Below are 6,616 nucleotides of genomic sequence, written 5' to 3' on the forward strand. Positions count from 1 at the left end.
GTTCAATCCCGTCTCCGGCCATCCTGATTTAGGTTTTCCGTGATTTCCCTAAATCGTTTCAGGCAAATGCCGGGATGGTTCCTTTGAAAGGGCACGGCCGATTTCCTTCCCACTCCTTCCCTAACCCGAGCTTGCGCTCCGTCTCTAATGACCTCGTGGTCGACGGGACGTTAAACACTAGCCACCACCACCACCATTTAATTATCATTTCATTCAAAGAGAGCTGCATGGTCACCGACATGTCCGAAAGAACAGATACCATCTTTATACATATTCAAGTAAATTTCTCTCCCGTGCGGGAATATACCTAATGGTTCTATGAGTACAGGTTGTAGACGCATGGTTGACGCCATATGGAAGTGAGTCGTCCTCGGATAGTCAATTAGTAAGCGGGAAATCCGAGTTCAGAGTCCAGGTCCGCCACAAATTTTCATTGTCGTCATTCCAGCACACAGCGGATAGATATCCATATTCGAATACATCTACGTGATTACTCTGCTATTCACAATAAACTGCCTGGCAGAGGGTTCAATGAACCATCTTCATGCTGTCTCTCTAGCGTTCCACTCTCGAACGGCACACGGGAAAAACGAGCACTTAATTTTTTTCTATGCGAGCCCTGTTTTCTCTTATTTTATCGTGATGATCATTTCTCCCTACGTAGGTGGGTGCCAACAGAATGTTTTCTCAATCGTAGGAGAGAACTGGTGATTGAAATTTGATGATAAGATCCCGTCGCGACGAAAAACGCCTTTGTTTTAATGATTGCCACTTCAATTCACGTATCATGTCTGTGACACTATCTCCCCTATTTCGCGATAATACAAAACGAGCTGCCCTTCTTTGTACTTTTTCGATGTCATCCGTCAGTCACACCTGATACGGATTCCACACCGCACAACAATGCTCCAGAATAGGGCGGGCAATCGTAGTGTAAGCAGTCCCTTTGGTAGACCTGTTGCACCTTCTAAGTGTTCTGCCAGTGAATCGCAATCTTTGGTTTGCTCTGCCCACAATATTATCTAAGTGATCATTCCAGTTTAGGTTACTTGTAATTGTAATCCCTAAGTATTTAGTTGAATTTAGAGCCCTCAAATATGTGTGACTTGTGAATAACTTCACACTTTTCTTTATTCAGGGTCAACTGCCACTTTTCGCACCATACAGATATCTTATCTAAATTATTTTGTAAGTCGTTTTGATCATCTGATGACTTTACAAGACGGTAATGACAGCATCATCTGCAAACAATCTAAGACGGCTACTCAGATTGTCTCCTACGTCGTTAATATAGATCAGGAACAATTGAGGGCCTATAACACTTCCTTCATCCCCCCATGAACCATGGACCTTGCCGTTGGTAGGGAGGCTTGCGTGCCTCAGCGATACAGATAGCCGTACCGTAGGTGCAACCACAACGGAGGGGTATCTGTTGAGAGGCCAGACAAACGTGTGGTTCCTGAAGAGAGGCAGCAGCCTCTTCAGTAGTTGCAAGGGCAACAGTCTGGATGATTGACTGATCTGGCCTTGTAACAATAACCAAAACGGCCTTGCTGTGCTGGTACTGCGAACGGCTGAAAGCAAGGGGAAACTACGGCCGTAATTTTTCCCGAGGGCATGCAGCTTTACTGTATGATTAAATGATGATGGCGTCCTCTTGGGTAAAATATTCCGGAGGTAAAATAGTCCCCCATTCGGATCTCCGGGCGGGGACTACTCAGGAGGATGTCGTTATCAGGAGAAAGAAAACTGGCGTTCTACGGATCGGAGCGTGGAATGTCAGATCCCTTAATCGGGCAGGTAGGTTAGAAAATTTAAAAAGGGAAATGGATAGGTTGAAGTTAGATATAGTGGGAATTAGTGAAGTTCGGTGGCAGGAGGAACAAGACTTCTGGTCAGGTGACTACGGGGTTATAAACACAAAATCAAATAGGGGTAATGCAGGAGTAGGTTTAATAATGAATAGGAAAATAGGAATGCGGGTAAGCTACCACAAACAGCATAGTGAATGCATTATTGTAGCCAAGATAGATACGAAGCCCACACCTACTACAGTAGTACAAGTTTATATGCCAACTAGCTCTGCAGATGACGAAGAAATTGAAGAAATGTATGATGAAATAAAAGAAATTATTCAGATAGTGAAGGGACACGAAAATTTAATAGTCATGGATGACTGGAATTCGAGTGTAGGAAAAGGGAAAGAAGGAAACATAGTCGGTGAATATGGATTGGGGCTAAGAAATGAAAGAGGAAGCCGCCTGGTAGAATTTTTCACAGAGCACAACATAATCATAGCTAACACTTGGTTTAAGAATCATGAAAGAAGGTTGTATACGTGGAAGAACGCTGGAGATACTAAAAGGTATCAGATAGATTATATAAAGGTAAGACAGAGATTTAGGAACCAGGTTTTAAATTGTAAGACATTTCCAGGGGCAGATGTGGACTCTGACCACAATGTATTGGTTATGACCTGTAGATTAAAACTGAAGAAACTGCAAAAAGGTGGGAATTTAAGGAGATGGGACCTGGATAAACTGAAAGAACCAGAGGTTGTACAGAGTTTCAGGGAGAGCATAAGGGAGCAATTGACAGGAATGGGGGAAAGAAATACAGTAGAAGAAGAATGGGTAGCTTTGAGGGATGAAGTAGTGAAGGCAGCAGAGGATCAAGTAGGTAAAAAGACGAGGGCTAGTAGAAATTCTTGGGTAACAGAAGAAATATTGAATTTAATTGATGAAAGGAGAAAATATAAAAATGCGGTAAATGAAGCAGGCAAAAAGGAATACAAACGTCTCAAAAATGAGATCGACACTAAGTGCAAAATGGCTAAGCAGGGATGGCTAGAGGACAAATGTAAGGATGTAGAGGCTTATCTCACTAGGGGTAAGATAGATACTGCCTACAGGAAAATTAAAGAGACCTTTGGAGATAAGAGAACCACTTGTATGAATATCAAGAGCTCAGATGGAAACCCTTTTCTAAGCAAAGAAGGGAAAGCAGAAAGGTGGAAGGAGTATATAGAGGGTCTATACAGGGACGATGTGCTTGAGGACAATATTATGGAAATGGAGGAGGATGTAGATGAAGATGAAATGGGAGATATGATACTGCGTGAAGAGTTTGACAGAGCACTGAAAGACCTGAGTCGAAAGAAGGCCACCGGAGTAGACAATATTCCATTGGAACTACTGACGGTCTTGGGAGAGCCAGTCCTGACAAAAATCTACCATCTGGTGAGCAAGATGTATGAAACAGGCGAAATACCCTCAGACTTCAAGAAGAACATAATAATTCCAATCCCAAAGATAGCAGGTGTTGACAGATGTGAAAATTACCGAACTATCAGTTTAATAAGTCACAGCTGCAAAATACTAACACCAAGTCTTTACAGACGAATGGAAAAACTAGTAGAAGCCGACCTCGGGGAAGATCAGTTTGGATTCCGTAGAAATACTGGAACACGTGAGGCAATACTGACCTTACGACTTATCTTAGAAGAAAGATTAAGGAAAGGCAAACCTCCGTTTCTAGCATTTGTAGACTTAGAGAAAGCTTTTGACAATGTTGACTGGAATAGTCTCTTTCAAATTCTAAAGGTGGCAGGGGTAAAATACAGGGAGCGAAAGGCTATTTACAATTTGTACAGTAACCAGATGGCAGTTATAAGAGTCGAGGGACATGAAAGGGAAGCAGTGGTTGGGAAGGGAGTAAGACAGGATTGTAGCCTCTCCCCGATGTTATTCAATCTGTATATTGAGCAAGCAGTAAAGGAAACAAAAGAAAAATTCGGAGTAGGTATTAAAATCCATAGAGAAGAAATGAAAACTTTGAGGTTCGCCGATGACATTGTAAATCTGTCAGAGACAGCAAAAGACTTGGAAGAGCAGTTGAATGGAATGGACAGTGTCTTGAAAGGAGGATATAAGATGAACATCAACAAAAGCAAAACGAGGATAATGGAATGTAGTCGAATTAAGTCGGGTGATGCTGAGGGAATTAGATTAGGAAATGAGACACTTAAAGTAGTAAAGTAGTTTTGCTATTTGGGGAGCAAAATAACTGATGATGGTCGAAGTAGAGAGGATATAAAATGTAGACTGGCAATGGCAAGGAAAGCTTTTCTGAAGAAGAGAAATTTGTTAACATCGAGTATAGATTTAAGTGTCAGGAAGTCATTTCTGAAAGTATTTGTATGGAGTGTAGCCATGTATGGAAGTGGAACATGGACGGTAAATAGTTTGGACAAGAAGAGAATAGAAGGTTTCGAAATGTGGTGCTACAGAAGAATGCTGAAGATTAGATGGGTAGATCACATAACTAATGAGGAAGTATTGAATAGGATTGGGGAGAAGAGAAGTTTGTGGCACAACTTGACCAGAAGACGGGATCGGTTGGTAGGACATGTTCTGAGGCATCAAGGGATCACCAATTTAGTATTGGAGGGCAGCGTGGAGGGTAAAAATCGTAGAGGGAGACCAAGAGATGAATACACTAAGCAGATTCAGAAGGATGTAGATTGCAGTAGGTACTGGGAGATGAAGAAGCTTGCACAGGATAGAGTAGCATGGAGAGCTGCATCAAACCAGTCTCAGGACTGAAGACCACAACAACAACAACTACACTTCCTTGGGGAACGCCGGATATTATTTCTGTTTTACTCGATGACTTTCCGTCTGTTACTACGAACTGTGACCTTTCTGACAGGAAATCACGAATCCAGTCGCACAACTGAGCCGATACTCCGTAGGCACGCAGTTTGGTCTTCTAGACGCTTGTGAAGAACGGTGTCGAAAGGCTTCTGGAAATATAAAAATATGGAATCAATTTGACATCCCCTGTCGATAGCACTTATTACTTCATGAGTATAAAGAGCTAGTTGTGTTTCAAAAGAACGATATTTTCTGAATCCGTGCTGACTATATATCAATAAATCGTTTTCTTCGAGGTACTTCAAATGTTCAAATGTGTGTGAAATCTTATGGGACTTACTGCTAAAGTCATCAGTCCCTAAGCTTCTACACTACTTAACCTAAATTATCATAATGACAAACACACAAACCTATGCCCGAGGGAGGACCCGCACCTCCGCCAGGACCAGCCGCACAGTCGAGGTACTTCATAATATTCGAATACAGTATATGTTCTAAAACCCTACTGCAAATCGACGTTAGTGATATAGGCCTGTAATTCAGCGGATTACTCCTACTTCCGTTTTGGGTATTGGTGTGACCTGAGCAATTTTCCCGTCCTTAGGTACGGATCTTTCTGTCAGCGAGTGGTTGTATATAATTGCTGAAGACGGAGCTATTTTATCAGCATACTCTGAGAGGAGCCTGACTGGTATACAATCTGGACCGGAGGCCTTGCCTTTATTAAGTGATTTAAGCCGCTTTGTTACACCGAGGATATCTACTGCTATGTTTCTCATCTTGGCAGTTGTTCTTGATTGGAATTCAGGAATATTTACTTCGTCTTCTTTGGTGAAGGAGTTTCGGAAAATGCTGTTTACTAACTCTGCTTTAGTGGCACTGTCATCACTCATCAGTGACTTCACCGTTGTCATCGCGCAATGAAGGTATTGATTGCATCTTGCCACTGGTGTGCTTTATGTATGACCAGAATCTCTTTGGGTTTTCTGCCAGATTTCGAGACAGAATTTTGTTGTGGAAATTATTAAAAACATCTCGCATTGTAGTACGCGCCATATTTCGAACTTCTGTAAAACTTTGCCAAGCTTGGGTATTTTGCGTTCTTTTAAATTTGGCATGCTTTTTTCGTTGCTTCTGCAACAACGATCTGACCCATTTTGTGTACCATGGGGGAACAGTACTATCAATTATTAATTTATGTGGTATACAGGGTGGTCCCGAATTCATGGTACAAACTTTAATGGTAGGTGCAGGACATTGTAACAAGGATATATTGTATAGGAATGTATAGTCCCAGGTGACGCGGTGAGGCGTAAACATGGGAAATAACGGCCGAAAGGAAAACGAAAGATTTTATTGAAATCGTTGTTGACAAGTGTCATGTTTACAGTAAGTGTTCAAAATTGCGTCCACCATGAGCGATACATGCTTGACAGCGTCGGTGCAGCGATTGGCGTACACGTTCAAAGATGCCTGGTATTTCACGCACACCTGCAGCAGCTACAGATATGCGAGCAACGAGATCCTCATCTGAGTCAACTGGAGTCTCATAAACAAGACTCTTAAGATGTCCCCATAAAAAGTAATCGAGGCAAGAGAAATCAGGAGATCGGGGTGGCCAAGGGACTGGTCCACCACGCCCAATCCATCTAGCACCAAACGTGGCATTCAGGTAATTCCGTACAGCAGTGCTGAAGTGTGCTGGCGCTCCATCGTGCTGAAACCACATGCGGTTACGAATGGCGAGCGGAACATCTTGCAGCAGTTCTGGTAACACTTCTTGCAGAAAAATAATATAGCTTTCGCCACAGAGTCGCGTGGGTAGTAAGTATGGCCCAATCAAAAAGTCGTTCACAATACCAGCCCACACATTAATACCGAAACGTTGTTGATACGCATGTGGACGCGTTGCATGTGGATTATCTGTTGCCCACACATGGGAATTGTGCGCATTAAAGACA

Source organism: Schistocerca piceifrons, chromosome 1 (genome assembly GCF_021461385.2).
Source record: "Schistocerca piceifrons isolate TAMUIC-IGC-003096 chromosome 1, iqSchPice1.1, whole genome shotgun sequence".
NCBI classification, from domain to species: Eukaryota; Metazoa; Arthropoda; class Insecta; order Orthoptera; family Acrididae; genus Schistocerca; species Schistocerca piceifrons.